Genomic DNA, 16,698 nt, shown 5'->3' on the forward strand with positions numbered 1-16,698 from the left:
TTGCGATACTCTGTCTCCAAGCCAATGGTTTGCAAACTTGCTGTACCATGGAATTGCCTGGGGAGCATTATAAAAATACCAATGTCTGGATCCTATCAGAGACCAATTAAATCAGAATCTCTTTGGATGGTGCCCTACACTGATATTTTTAAGAGCTCTCCAAGGAGGCCTAATCTGAAGCCAGGTTGAAAATTATGCCTCTAAAGCCATCTGAAAATGCTCTACAACTTTGGGTAAGACACATCCCCTATATGGGCCTCAGTTTTCTCACTCTAAAATAAAGCAGTTGAACGAAAAGATTTTCAGGTTTCTTTCCAAGTTCAACATTTGGCAATTCTGCAAATAGTCTTTTTGAGTATAGTTATTGATAGGTAGTGTTGCTAAAAGAAAATACTCAGCACCAGCCTCTGCCTGCAGAAAGCTAAGAATATAAACAGCATCACAGACAAATGAACAGAGTCACAACATGTAAGTGGTGTACATGTGCACAAACACTATATGTTGTCTCATGTATTTATTACAGTGTCCATGCATGCATTGATTTTTCTATAAGACATACATAGGATGGAAGGTAAGGATGAACTAGTCACAGCGTCTCAGGTAGGAGGAATAAGGACTTATAATCATTCTTAACAGATCAATCCCTAAGGCTTCTCGAATTGAGGGTCAAGACAGAGTGTGTTTGGGTTGGATTAGAGCATGCCAGGCAATGGTGAGCCTTAGAAGAAGCAACAGCCTTAAGTGTGAGAATTGCATCTTTCTCTTCTACCCAGCCTCCAGCTCATTTTCATGAATCAATCATCCAGTCAAGTTGTTTCCATTGTTCTTCTTCTCATGGAAAATAAAAACTCTTGCTCATGGCAACGCTACAGCTTCATGTGTTAGGCAGAAGTGATGCCGACCCCACTCTCCCAGTCAGGTCAACTCCTACAGTGCATGCAGGAGTGTTTTCTGATGGAGTCAGCAGATCTAAGAGGCACAGGGGAACAGAGCTACTGTGCAGATTTATGCCAAGTTTAGTCTCTGGGTAACCCACATACCCACCTGGCTCCTCAGAGTGTCCACACAGCTGTGTCAGACAACCCCCAAATCACAGCCAGCTCAGGCTCTGAGGCACTTTCAAGATGCCTTATTTCGATCCCTCTCTTTGAACTCTGACACCTGGACAATGCAGCTATGGTGGTCCCCTTACCTCCATTTCCAATGATGAGGAACTTGTATCTCTCTAGATAGTTCATTGTATCTGACTGTCAGTTTTCAGGAAAGTAGGAAGAAATGAAAGGGGAAGAGTTAGGAGAGGGAGAAGTTTCTGCATTCTTATAGATTACACCTATTTGCTCTGAATCTGGAGAATATAATGGCTCCAGGCCAGATTGTCTCAGTCCAAATCCTGGCTTGCCACTTCATAGTTTGAGACCTATGGCAAATAAACGTACCTCTGTGTGATTCAGTTCCTCGTCAATAAAACAGAGATCATTATAAGACATGCCTTGTAAGGCTGTTACGAGGATTAAATAAGTTAATGCAAATAAAGTGCTTGGGTACTGGTTGGCACATAGTAAGCTCTCAATAAATATTACTTTTGAGTGTTATGATTGCTGCTAATTAATTTTCCTACCCACTGGACAGGTCTAATTTTTCTGCAACATGACTGTTTTTCAAATATTTGAAACTCTGATTTTCTCCCTAAATCTTCTTTTTACTAGGTTATATGATTTAAGACTTTCCTCTTATATTCTATATAATTATCCATAGAAAAGATGTCAGTTGCTCTTCTCTAAAGCTATTCTGGTTACTCTGTATCGTTCTCGTAGTCTTCTTCTCCCAGCGTGTATGTAACCCAGCACATTACAGGATAGGACCTCTTCTGATTCCAAATCCAGGTAGACTCTAAGTCTTGGCTCTTTGTGCCAAATCCTAGGTCAGCCCCAGTTTGCCTCTCTCTCCTAGCCCTCTGTGCTCCCTGCTCCACAGACTCTGGGTTTTCCTGTCACTCCCTCCTTAGAGCATGTGTGCCCACTGTTCCTTCTGCTTTTGCTCAGGCTTCACCTTGCTCCTGTCTGCCTCAAAAGTGCTTTTGATAACTTAAGACAAAATTCAAGGCTAGGCACCCCTGCAAACCCCTTTCTCCTTCCCTTAAGCTTCCATTGCAATTGTTCTTACGTTTATTCTTTTCTTCTACAACACGTTAATGTGGTGACCTGTTTACATGCCTATCTCCCCTCACCAGACTGTGGGCTCCAGGAGGCCTGGAACCAGCTTATTTATCTTTATATTCCTAGCACACTTAGCAGAGTACCTGGGGCAAATATGACACTCAGTGTTTATGGAGGGAAGGAAGGGAGAGAAATAGGAAGGGAGGAAGGCCTAGGTTCCATTGGATATTTCAGAGGACATATAACTCTGCCAACTTACCATGAGCTATTGTGACTTCAGCCCTCCCTTATCCTATGCCCCTGTCCTTTCACTGTGTGTGCAAGAGCCTGACCTCAGAACTTACCCTTTCTAAATCATCTTGTTAGAGTCAACTCATCTCTTCTTTCTGATAAGACTTTTTTGGGGACCTTAAATTTGTCCTCCCACATATAATTACTCTCCTTGATATAATCAATAACAAACCATATGCTATGGTTGCCTAGGTAGTAGTATTTGTGGAACAACATTTCAGGCTAAACTGACCAGCAAACAGAAAATGGTCTCTAATGGTGAAATGATCAGCTCAGTAGGGGATGGGAAAAACATCTGCATTCTACATCTGGGTGAGGTGCTGGCATCAGATTAAGTAATGGAGACAAGGGAAGGTTGGAGCTAAGAAAATAGGGAAGTGACTAGATAAATTTATTTTGTTGGAGAAGATGAAGTGGTTGAGTGTTTCTTATCTGTTTCTCCAAATCTACTCTTTTTCTTCCACAAACCTTTCTTCTAGGACATCTGACTCTCCTCCTGAACAGTCAAGAGGAAACTGGCCCAGACATGGAATTCCAAGATTGACAGCTTTTTCCCCCATGTAATTGCTGATGCACAAATAGCCATAGCTGAATAAACCATTTTGCTAATTCTGAAAACAAATGAGAATTGACTAATTGTTCTATATTTCTCCTTCCTTTTCCTTGAAAACTTCTTAATACAAAGATTTAAATACCTTGTCACTATTTTTTTCATCACTTTCGTATACTTTTAAAGCCTTGTCCAAGGTCAAGTAATTTAGTCATCAAATCCACAAGCTTTGTCATAAACTAGAGTTGTGAGATACTGTGGAATTTCACTTGCTCAGTCTCCCTCTTAAAGAAACAATCCCACCTGAATGATGCTCACTAATTTTTGCCTGGCAATTGCAAAGATTTTCAGTGACCATACACTCATTACATGAGTTGTGGTTCCCAGTTCTGTCTTCTTATCAGAATCACCTCTGGAGATCGTTATAAGCAGATGCTCAAGTCTAACTCTCAACAGGTCTCCTTGAATAGGTCAGAGTAGGGCAAGGTCGTTTCTATTGTGAAAGAACAAGAGATGATACTACTGTGCAGATACAGTTAGGATAACTGATGTTAACAGTCTTTTTCATGACTGATAAACTTCATGAGAAAACACTTTGCTCTTCTGGCAGGCACTTTTGATACCTCCTCAATATCAATTCTGCTCTTTCCTTTTACAAAAGGGTATCTAAATTTTTTTCATGGAAGCAGCATGCCCACTTAAAACACTCACCTTCCAGTTTCCTTTGTGGCTGGCTACAGTCATATAATACAGAAGACCAACAGAATGTAAGCACAAGATTACTGGGTGGGGTTTAAGGATTACACACCAACAGCCTGTGCTTTTTGGCCCTTATCATTTTCCCTTCTTGACTGGGAGGCTGGGACCCTTCTTGGAGGTCCAGCATCCCACTTACAAACAGGAGGATAAATAACATACATTAAGAATTGTAGAGACAGAAGCCTATAGGTCAACCCACATGGACCTGCTGTTTTGGTAAATAAAAAATATTTGAGTACAGGCAATTTCATATAGCTCAATCTAATTCAAGATGATATAGCAGCTAGACAAGCACTAGAATACGTATTTCTCAACTTACTATCACTTGTGAAAAAAAATCCATTTAATTAGGTTTATTTTACTTTATCTGAATACAATTCTAATGAATCTATGTAGAACAAAAATGTGCCTCTCCTTAACTTTTTCCCTTTAAAGCTATTGGAATATAAGTAATATTGTGTGATCTACTTTCTAAGAGATGACTATCATAGGCCATACTTATCTTATCTTGACATTCTTAGTTCCTTCTTGTGATCATCATATGGCATCATTTCTAGAGCACTAATCATCCTGATCATTATCTTCTGAATATGACCAGTTTGATAATGATCAACTTAAAAGGTATTACCAGAGTAGACTCTTCCAGATGTAATCTGATTGGCAAAGTAAAAAGTGAACTATAGAAGATTTTGGACTTTATAGTTATATAGTTCCACTCAATTATTGTGTTAGTTACATTCTTATTTTTCAGACATATCACACCATGGGTTCATGTTTGTACTCATTCTTCTCACAAAATAAACTATTATACAAGACTGCTCCTATTCTTGGTTACAGTTGATTTTCACTAAATGTTCCTTTAAATGTTTGAAGTTTTACCACAGCTTGTGTCCATTATTAAATCCACTGAGATTATTTTTGGATCCTAATGAGCTGTCTTCATTAGCTTGTATCATTTCCAAATGATAGAGACATGTCATCTCCACATCATGAAAATTAATGATTTTAAAAAGCATCATAATAGATGTGAATGCATGGTCAAGTTCTTTCTTACATTCATACTTCATTCATTTCAGGATTATTTATTCAGACTCTACTATGTACTAGACATAAACAACAACAAGGCAGTCACAGTTCTTATACTCAGTAAAATAAACAATATATTACAACATCAAAAGTGCTGGGATAAAAGAAAGCCAGCTTTGCTGTGGCAGCATTTGGGAGATATTTCAGGTCAGGAGCATTTTCTGGAAGGAAGGTATGTCAAACCTGAGAGGATAAAGGTGAATAGATTTAACCAAGTGAGAGGAGAAATGAGTATAACTAGTAGAAGAAACTACATATGCCAAAGTCTACAGCATAGTAGGAATTCAGGATTCCAAAATCAAATCAGGTTAGATTGTTTATGTGGGATGAGGGGAAGAGGGATGTGGGAGGAAAGATAAGAGGTATAAGGAGAGAGGTCAGCTGAGGTCATCCTTGATGGTTCTTATCAAAGATTTTAAATTGAGGGAAGAGAGTACATTGAAAAATTGTATGCCAGATTGGAACAGGATCACATTTGCAGTTACAATGGTCAAATAACATTATTTGGTTTAGTCAAAAATATTAAATGTTACTGTAGTTACAGTGTGGGTAATGAATTGAAATGAGGTAAAACTAGAAGAAGAGGCTGGGCTCAACCTGTAATCCCAGCACTTTAGGAGGCCGAGGCGAGTGGATTGCCTGAGCCTGCAGGTTTGAGAATGGCCCGGGCAACTTGGCGAGACCTCATCTCTACAATAAATCAAAAATTAACCGGGTGTGGCAGCGCATGCCCTGGCTACTTGGAAGGCTGAGGATCGCCGGAGCCTAGCAGGTCGAGGCTGCGGTGGCCAGGAGCGTGCCACCACACTTCAGTCTGGGCAACAGAGTGAGACTCCAACTCAAAAAACAACACTAGAAGAATGGAGCCTCTTAGGGAATGTCACAACCAATTTGGCATAAGGTCACCAGGATAAGAGTTAGAGAGAGAGAGCCACGAAGGTATTCAAGAGTTGTGAAGATAGAAGGGTTAAAACTTAGAGACGGAGAGAGAAGAGGATGACAAGTGATAAAGAAAAGTGTAAGAGGACTTCTGGTTTCTGGGCAAATGGCTCTGGGATGGGTTTGGAGAGATGGTAATTAGTGCAATTTGGGCCAGAAGGAGTTTACCAGGGGCTCTCCAACATGAAGTTAACTAGATGAATTTGGAACTCTGGAGAGAGAGGTGGGCTTGAATAAAGATAATCTTCAACATATTTTAAATTGATTACCCAGGGAGAAAGCAGAGAGTACATGAAAAAAAATGAGGGCAGATCACTTGTACTTACCTGTTGGGAGGAGAAAAGATGTGGGAAAGCAGAGTGGCAAGGGGTGGCTGAGCACGTGTGAGGAAAATCAGGAGAGTGTGATGTCATCGAGGTCAAAGGACAGAAGTTTGGGAAAAGTAGGGGTATTAGCAGTGTCAAATGCTTCTAAAGGATCATAGAAAATTACACTTAGTTGCAAGAATATCTTTTATCCCCTTGGGAGAGCAGTTTTGTGGGGTGAAGACATAGGGCAGGAGACAGAAGTGGGATGAGGAAATGGAATAAAAAATATGCATAATTATTTCAAAAGGTTTTCTGTTAGAGAAAAAGAAAATGTAGGGAGATAAAGAAGGATTACAGTTTGAGAGGATGTTGCTGCTGCTTTTGTAAGATGGGAAAGATTTTTTTGAATGCTAATAGATAGGGGCCAGTGAAGGGACAGGACAGGAGGGCGTGGTATGAGTGGCCAAGCGAGACACTCAGGGAATATGAGCAGGTAGATGGGAAGGCTGGTGGATTCTCAGCACAGATAGAGAAATGAGTCTTGAAAAGAAGAAGGAAGAATGATTTTATTACTCGTTAAAGCAGGGGAAAAGAACAGTATTTGAGAATAGCCATATGACTGGATTCAGCTGCAAATAAGATAAACTATGTAATTAGAGCTGCTTAAATCACATAGAAGTATATCCCTCTGGTTATAGAAAACTCTATTTTGTTTTTTAGATGAGATAGTCCCTGATCTCAGAGACCCAGTCCTTTTTGTCATTTGGACCTGTTGCACATGGTCTTGACTCCATGGTCTAAATGGCAGCATCTGTGTGCCAGGCAGTAGGATGGGGAAGATATGAAGAAGAAGGGGCAGAATGACCTGTGCAATGCCTCCTGGAGATACCTGGCACATGGCAACATTGCTCACCTCCCCTTGGCCAGAACTTAGTCACATCACTACATCTAGATACAAGGAAATGTGAGAAACACATTTTCCATGTTAAATGACTACATACCCAGACAAATTCAAGGGTCACCATGGAAAGGGGCAGAGAATGAATGTTAAGAGGTCACTGGTGTGTTCTATGAAAAGAGGGAAGATTAGTACTCCCCTGATAAAGATGGAAAGTTCTTGGGGCCATAGGGCACACATATGATTAAGGCATTGCCACTTACTTTGTGGCATATAATCATGATGTTTCAACATCACTAGCCATAGGTAACCACAAGTGAAAACCCTTGTGCATTGCTGGTGGAAATGTAAAGTGATAAAACCACTATGGAAACAGGTTGGTAGTTCTTCAAAAAGCTAAACATAGAATAGAATTACAATATGACCTAGCAAGTCTACTCATGGGAATATATCCAATAGAATTGAAAACAAATACTCAAACAGGTATTTATAAACCAATGTTTATAGAAGCATTATTGACAACAACCAAGGTAGAAACAACCTAAGTGTCCATCAGCAATAAATAGATAAATAAAATGTGGCATATGCATACAATGGATATTATTTGGCCTAAAAAGGAAGGAAATTTTGGCACATGCTGGATGGATGAACCTTGAAAACATTATGCTAAATAAAATAAACTAGCTGGGCACAATGGTTTGCACCTGTAATCCCAGCAATTTGGGAGGCAGAGGTAAGAGTATTGCCTGAGCCCAGGAGTTCAAGACCACCTTGAGCAGCTTGGAGAGACCTCACCTTTACAATAAATCAAAAAATTAGGCAGCTTGTTGGTGCATGCCTGTAGTCCTAGTTACTTGGAAGGCTGAGGAGGAAGGATTGCCTGAGCCCAACAGGTAGAGGCTGTGGTGGCCATGAACGTGCCACTGCACTCCAGCCTGGGTGACAGAGTGAGATTCTGCCATAAACAAACAAACAAACAAACAAACAAACTAAATCAGACACAAAAGGGCAAATACTGTAAGATTCTATTCATTTAAAATATCTAGAGTTGGTACATTCATAGAGAGATTGTTGGGGGTCTGTGGGAGGAGGGAAAAGGGGAGGTTTTGTTGTTGTTTGTGTTTTTTGAGGTGGAGTCTCACTCTGTTGCCCAGGCTGGAGTGCATTGGCACACTCATGGCTACCACAGAGTCGACCTGCCGGCGATCCTTCTGCCTCAGCCTTCCAAGTAGCCGAAACTACAGACATGCGCTACCACGATCGGCTAATTTTTGATTTATTGTAGAGACGAAGTCTCTCCAAGTTGCCTGGGCTGAACTCGAACCCACAGGCTCAGAGAATCCACTCACCCCGGCCTCCCAAAGTGCTAGGATTACAGGCTGAGTCACGGAGCCCAGCTAGGGAGTGTTTTAATGGGTACAGAGTACTTGTTTGGGATGATGAGAAGGTTCTAGAAATGGATGGCAGTGATAGTTACACAACATTGTAAACATACTCAATGTCACTAAATTGTAAATGGTTAAAATGATAAATTTTATGTTATGCATATCTTACTACAATAAAGAAAAAGGAAAAAGAGATAATTGGCTCTCATTGGCACAGGATATATGCAGGTGAATTTTTAAGTTTGGTAGCAGGAAGTTAAAGGATTTTGCATTTACTGGCTTTTATGTACCCTGAGCATAATGCAGGGAAAACAGTGTGTGTTTGCACATATGAGTGTTCAGGTCCACATGTGTGTGCTGCTATACCTGAAGACTGGTCTTTCAAGAAAGCAAAAAAGGACAGAACTAGTAGTTGCTTGTGTACTAGAAGAGAGCTGACCAGTGAATTGGAAGGAGCCCATGCAGTGATGCAGTGTTAATCACCGTTTTTCATGCCGTTCTTTTATCTCTGAATTTTTTTTTTTTTTGAGTAGGAGTCTCACTCTGTCATCCAAGTTGGAGTGCAGTGGTACATGCATGGCCACAGCTGCCTTGACCTTTCGCCTCAGCCTTCCAAGTAGCTGGAACCACAGGTGCATACCACCATGCCTGGCTAATTTTTTGATTTATTGTAGAGATGATGTCTCACCTAGTTGCCCAGGCTGGTCTCGAGCCCCTGGACTCAGGTAATCCTCTCGCCTCTGCCTCCCAAAGTACAGGGATTACAGGTGTGAGCCACCACGCCCAGCCATAAATTTTTAAAATATAGTATGATCTACCCCTGCTTTCTCTCCTCATCTCTTTTTCTGGTTTTTATTCTGCCATTTAGGACCATCTCCCACACATGTTCAGAGCTCATTGCCTATTCCTTTCTCGCATTGACTTTTTAAGGAATTACAAAGTTATATTTGTAACTTTTCAGTTTATGGAGCATATCTATATCAAATGTTTCCCGATCTTCACATCAATCAGGATATCCTTTTCTCATCCTAGTCCTATCATTAACTCTAACTTTAGAAATTGAGGTTTTTATTCAGCCTGTAATCCTGCACCTTTGCGAGGCTGAGATGAGTGGATTGCCTGAGCCCGCGGGTTCAAGACCCACCCGGACACACTCATTGGCACCCGGACAACTTGGTGAGACCTCATCTCTACAATAAATCAAAAATTAGCCGGGCATGGTAGCGCACGCCTGTAGTTCCAGCTACTCCACAGGCTGAGGCAGAAGGATTGCTGGAGCCCAGCAGATCGAGGCTGCGGTGACTGGGAGCGGCCACTGCACTCCAGTCTGGGTGACAGAGTGAGACGCCAACTCAAAAAAAAAGAAATTGAGTTTTTCCCTCAAGCCTTTATTTTCCTCATCTGTAAAATGGGATATTTAAATTCCCCTGGAATGTAGTTTTCAAGTTTAACTGAATTATGTTTATGAAAACTTCTGTAACTCAACATATACTGGAAAATTTAAAGCCCATGTTTTTTGAGGTTTGCTGGCAGGGCAGGTGCCAGTGACCGGACTTCCGTATCAGAGTCTTCCACATCCCTGTCTTGGCCCAGCCTCTCTCTCACTCTCTTGCTCTGTCTCCAGCATTCCCCTCCTCACTTTGCTCTTTAGCCCACCAAACACTGAATGCTGACACCCTCCCATAGCTCTGTGCCTTTACACAAGCTGCTCTGCACAGAAACTTTCTTCCTGCAAGATCAGCTCAGTGAACACTATAGTCCTCATTTTAATGTTGAGAGTGATGAAAGAAATAACTCCAGGAAAATCATTTAAAAGGCTGAAAAAAAGAGAACAAGAATAGCAGAATAGGGCAATTATAGTTAACAACAATGTATTGTATATTTCAAAATAGCTAGAGGAGAGGACTTGAAATGTTTCCAACACAAAGAAATGATACTGGCTTGGGGTGATGGATACCCCAAATACCCTGACTTGATCATTACACATTCAATGCCTGTAACAAAATATCATAGGTACACCATGAATATGTACAGATATTTATGCATCAACTAAAACATTTTTTAAGAAAAGAAAAAAAACCTGAAATCCATTCAAAAAAATAAATAAATAAAAACCACAGGAGAACAGAAGTTTTTCAGACCTACTCCAGCTCACCATTTTATGTTTACCTTTCACAGGAACCCCTTTTTCTAATCCGCCCTAGGAAAATAGGAAGGGGTATGTAACACATAGCATCATTAGACCACAGCTCTCCGAGCATGGTCTCTGAATCAGAAAGTATGGGATCAGACACCAGCGATTTGTGTTCCAAGAAGTTCTTCAGGCAATTCATCCCACATTTTGAGAACCGCTGACTTGTGGAGTTGTGAAGTGTCAGTGGAGGGAGCCCTGGCTGGATGGTCCACTCCCAGGGCTAGGCACTGAGGTCAAGAGTGGCCCTGCCTAATGGGAAGGGTCTCAGTGGCTCTCAGATATACCCACCTTAGAAAGAATTCACCAGAGCACTGGACAAGGGAAGCTTGGTGGTATGTAAGCAATATAAATATGTAAATACATTTACTTATCTATGTAAGTAAATACATATTCCCTTTTGCTAGGGTTACCAGATTTAGCAAATAAAAATCCAGGACACCGGGCAAATTTACATTCCAGATAAACAAGTGGTTTTTTATTATGTACAGCACATACTAATACTAAAAAAAATTGTTCTTTTTAAAATTCAAATGTAATTGGGCTTCCTGTTTTTGTTTTTATCAGGCATCCTATCTTTTGCCCACAACTATTAGCTACATACAGGACATATCCTTATCAGAATCAGTGTCCAAAAGGTTGATGTGAGTTTTAGTGGACTATTTTATTTATCTTTTAATTGGAATGTATATAAAGGAAGAAAAAAAATGCTGCTCTTTCTGGCTCATTGGATTATTGTAAGATCTATATTTGGAGAGAGAAGGAGAAAGAGGGAAAGAGAAAGGGAGGGAGAAAGGGAGGTAGGGAGAGAGAAAGAGTAAGAGGGAGATAGGGAGGGGGAGAGAGGGAGGGAGAGAGAAAGAGGAGAGAGGGAAGGAGGGAAAGAGGTGTGGGGGGAGAGAGAGAGAGACAGAGAGAGAGAGAGAGAATAGGAAATAAGAAATAAGATGGTGATTTAAAGTAGCCCACGTGCCAGAAAGATCCTCCCATCAGTTCAAATAACTGAGCACCTATTATGGACCAGGCTCTGACCACATCCCTCTCAAGAAAATAAGCAACCTTCTGAAGACTGGGCTCCCTCATTGAGGCCTGGCTCCTAGATAGGTTTCCTGCAGCTACTCCTTACCTGTCCCAGGTGACAGAATGCCACCTCAGAGGATAGGACCAGTCACATGGTGCTGTGACTGGGAATGAATGACAAGCTTCCTAACAAGATGCAGCTGAGGGAGAGGCTTGCTGACAGAACAATTTGCTGGTGCTCAGAATATCTGCCCAACATCGGCAAAGCAGCAGCCGGGGAGTCAGGAAAAATTCCAGGATTTATCATTTGCCTTGGTGTCAGGTTTTCTGTGAGCGGGACTACTTCCCAGTGTGCGTTTTTTTAGACATGCAGCCTCGATGGGCTATTCACCCCAGGCTTCCAGAGCCCCAGGAATAACATGCAAAATTGTTTTCTACTTTTTCCCCCTCCTGGTCTGCTTGTGTTTATTAAATGACTGGAAAAGCAGTTTCCAGCTTATTTCCACAGCTTAAGGACTTCATGAGAAGCTTATTATTGAAAACTCAGAAACTGAAAACAACTTCTTAGACAATGAATTAGCAGCTCAGCGACTGTGTGTGTGAGGCAGAGTGTACTCTAACTGGCTGCGTTACAAATAGGAACTCCCCTGGGATTCAGTAATCAAACACGTGGCAACAGGTTGTCTGTTTCAACAGAGAGTGAGTAATCAAAGGAGATTTGCAGTTAATCCAAATATAACAGAGAATCATCCAAGGGAAGCCTAGGAAAAGGAGAGACTAGGATGAGGGGCAGATCAGTGCAGAGCTTTCTGATTTGGGGTTCCAGGTGCCACTTGAGAGAGTTGAGAGAGGGACACAAAGTTGACCCATCTGAGCACTGGAGGAGCCAGTCACATAAAAGGAGGGGAAACTGAGGCTCTGCTACACACTGAAGCAAACCAGAGAAGTAACCTCAGCACTCGCTTCCTATGTTTGGCAAGTGATGTAAAATTTGGGAGGGAATTAACTAGCATTCCGTAATTTGCTTCAAAATCCTGAATCCTACACTGGATTGAGGTTAGGGATGGGGAAGGACTTGTTCTGTCTGGGAGGCTAAAAGAATGACACAAGCCTAGGAGATGGTGGAACTCATCAGCATTTCAAGAAGACTTTCATTTGTGTGTCTCTGCTGTGCTCACAGTGTGGCCCCTGGCCAACAGCATCACTGTCCCCTGGACACTTTTCAGCAATGTCAGTTTCTGAGCCCCACCACAGTCCTCTGACTCTGAACATCCAGTGTGAGGCTTAGCATTCTGTGGATTAGGAAACCCTCCAGGGCCAGGTGCAGTGACTCATGCCTATAATCCCAGCATTGGGAGGCTGAAGTGAGAGGATTGCCTGAGCCCATGGGTTCGAGACCAGCCTGGGCAACTTAGCAAGACCTCATCTCTACAATAAATCAAAAAACTAGCCGGACATAGTGGTGCGTGCTTGTAGTTCCAGCTACTTGGAAGGCTGAGGCAAAAGGACGGCCTGAGCCCAGCAGGTCGAGCCTACAGTGGCCGTGAGTGTGCCACTGCACTCCAGCCTGGGCGACAGAGTGAGATTCCAACTCAGAAAAAAAAAAAAAAAGAAAGAAGTCCTCCAGGTGGTTCTGATGGTTTGAGTTCTCAAACTCAAACTTGAGAACCACTGGCTTATCCAATGACCTGGGTGCCGTAGATCCCAGGTAACACTCTCTCAGGGTTCTCATGTGGATCTGTGTGTGAGTCACACACAGCCGGTCCCAGTGGAGATTCCGGAGCAATTCTGTGCTGACCCACCCTGTCCTGCTCTTCCTAACCACAGGGCTGTGGGGAAAGACATTTTAACATTTATTACACATGTACTAGTACTATGTGCCAGGCACTGGTAAATGTTTTATATGTGATATTTTATTTAATCTTTTGACAACCTTGTGAGGTAGGTGTTGTAGATATTATTTTATTGCTGAAAAAAATTTGACTCAGGAAGGCCAAATTGCCCAGGTCTGTGCGTTTTCTGAGCCTATATTCTTGAACAGTTCCACATGGCCTCTCTGCCACTTGCGCTTCTGTCCCCAGATGCTTTGGGTGCCACCTACACAAAGCAACTGCCAGCCTGGCAGGGCCCCAGCTCTCTACTGCCAGCCTGGGCCCTCCCCGCCCCACTCCTTGCCTCATGTTAATTTCCCACCTGAGTACTGAGTACTTTATAAATAGCAAATCTAAAATGAATTTTCTACCAGCGATCATTAGCTCCCTTGACATCCATTAAACATTCTCGCAAGCAGAGTGGAGTGACAAAAGGGATTGATTTTTACAGTATGCTTAATAGGGGAAAAGAAAGAAAGGTGTTGACAAGTCCTTTTTTTTTTTTCTGTCCTGATATCATGAGGAATTTGAGATCAGTCAAATGACTTTTATCTGAAAAAAAGAAGGCTAGGATTGGGGGTGGGAGGAGAGGGTCGGGAGACAGAAGCAGGTTCCTCAGCGCCCCGCTCAGCTCATTTCTGCATCTGTGACAGGTAAACATAAAGTTAGTTACCTAGTGCCAGCCACCAAGATGAATATGTCAGATTTAATGCTTCAAAATATATAGGGTCCAAGTCAGGGAGGGAGTAGGGGGACTTGGAGGAGAGAGGGCTGTATTAGGGAAGAGGAAAAATAACCAACCTTCTGCTGAAACTGTTGGAAGAATAAATGTGTTGATGCAATAGTTGAAGTCAGAGAAGGCTGGCATATGAGGCACTGTAGCTGAAAATTTAACTTTGATTTCAATTTTCATATTTGTCAGCAATAATTAGATTCAAGAAATGTTTTGCCACTGTTCTAAAATACTAATAAGTAGGGGCCTTTGTAGTGTGGTTAATGGAGTCTTTTTTTCCTAGTGGTCTAGGAAAATTCCATTAAAGCAAAAAGTCATACTATATTACAGTGCTTCAACATACATTGACTCTGCTGCCATGGTGCTATCATCCTGGAGACTGGAGCACTTGGTGTAACCACAGAGCCCCTCGCTGGTAGGGAGTCTGGGCTTCCTATGCCTCTGCTGTCTATCATTTCTCACCTGCACAGACCTCCTTAGCTCACGGGTGGGGGCGGGGGAAAGGGAGAAGCAAATTCAATAAAGCCTAGCCTCTTGAAGTATGTGGCTTTATGAGTGTCGCTTCCTGGAGCAGGTTGAAGAGAAAGCAGGAAAAGCTGATGAGCTCTCGCGTGGAGGGTTGAAGGGGAGTTGCTCCCTTCCCTCACCAGACCCCACACCTGTTGCCTGTTCTTTTAAGGGTGAAGCTCCACCCAGTGGCAGAAACTTCATGCCCTCCTCCTCCATGCCCTGTCCTGCTCTGAAAGGCTGGAAGGCTGAGTCTGCTTGAGATAAGAATTTGATTAAGAAGCCCAAGGTCTATTATTTTGAAGCAACTTTCCCCCTGGGTTCCTACTTCTCTCTGATACCCCAGGAAACTCCCTGGATTTCATCTATTTTAATGAAGGGGTAAACAAATATGGTTGAAGGTAGCATACCCACACACTCCAGAGGGCAGGACAGATATGTGTGCATGAGGGAAGGCCTGGGGCACCCTCACCTCCCTTCTACTCTACTTTCAGCACCACTCCCCTGCAGTTGGGGATTAGTGGTCACGTGCTGGGCCTGTTCAGGTGGGCTGGGATCTCTTTCTCTGACACCCTCTCCTAGGCTGACTGCTGCTGCAGAGACAGGCACCTGGAATCCAGTGAGCTGGAGGACCCTGCTCTTAATTTGTGCCCGAAACTCTGAAGAGGACCCCCCAAACTGTCATGTCAGTCCATGCCAGAAGAAAGCCCCATGGGCCTAAGTGATCTCCCTCACCACCCCACACAAGGTCTTCATGCATATAATGCTTTGCTTGGTATAGGAATAGAGGAACTTGGAATGTACTAATCCTGAACTGCAATTGGGAAGTATGGAGGAATGGGTAGATGGAAGGGAGGGGTCCAACTGGGATCACCACCTAGTCCTGGATAAAGGATGATCTGCAGAAGCCACTCACAGGCTAGAGTGAGATCACATCCATTCCATTAGCTCAGGGTGATCCCCTCTCTCCCCTTCCTCTGCGCATCCTGGGTCCTACTTTCCTGGTTCTTTGCCCCCTGTGCTACCCTCCCACCCTCACCTCCCAGAGTGAGCAGAGAACAAGGGCCTATGCTTTTTCCTCTGGCTCAGCCCCTCTCCACCCTCCTTCCTTCCTCTTCCCCACCAATCGCTGTTACGCTGCAGCTTCACTTTTCCCTCGTGGCATGTGCCAGATCTTATCCCCGAGCAGCACTTGAGGATGAAAGAAGGAAGGGGATATTAAATCCACCAGTGATACGCGTGGCAATTGGGAGAGGCTTTTGTTGTGTCATTTCCTACCTCCTTCAGCCTATTAAGCAAACAAAAGTGCTTGTGGAATGAGAAATGTAAATGGCCAACGCAAGCCGATTAATCCTAGATGTACAATTCCATTAATAAGGCCGCTTTTTAATAGGCGGCTCTGGCAGCAACAGCAGGCAGGCCAGGAATTGATGTATTCTCTGTAATTGTATTGCAACTAATAGGATATGAAGAAAATTGTACCGGAGAAGCAGGTCTTTCAACACGATTTTCCAATCAGCTGAAATAATGACTTACAGTGGAAAGTCTTGAAAAGGAATGACACAAAAAATACAACATCATCCAGGAGTATCCATTATTCGCAATCCTGGCTTGGGACTTCTTTCTTTCCTTCCTTCTCCCTGACCACTCTCATTTCTCTCCCTACCTACCCTCCTTCTTCATCTCTTCTTTCCTGCAAGTAACAGCCAAGACCCAAAGAACCCTGGCCACCCGTAGAGGGTCTCTCAGGGAGAGCTGCCCATACCTGGTCCCCAGTCTTTCACTTGACAGAAGGCCCCATTCTCTGGCTGAGGTTGCTTGGCTCACCTGTTGGGAAGTGAAAGGGAGAAGGAGAGAGGCCGTATGTAAAGTGGAGAGAAGACTAGAAGGGACTCAGGCTTGATTCTTCAACTAATTGTTGGTTGAGTGACTTTGGAGCCATTCCTTCATCTCTCTGGGTTCTCATGTGAAGAAGACTTTCCGGCTCTGACATGCAGTGAATCT

The sequence above is a fragment of the Carlito syrichta genome, unplaced genomic scaffold (genome assembly GCF_000164805.1).
Source record: "Carlito syrichta isolate Samal-C Ts95f unplaced genomic scaffold, Tarsius_syrichta-2.0.1 Scaffold214639, whole genome shotgun sequence".
In the NCBI taxonomy this organism is placed as follows: Eukaryota; Metazoa; Chordata; class Mammalia; order Primates; family Tarsiidae; genus Carlito; species Carlito syrichta.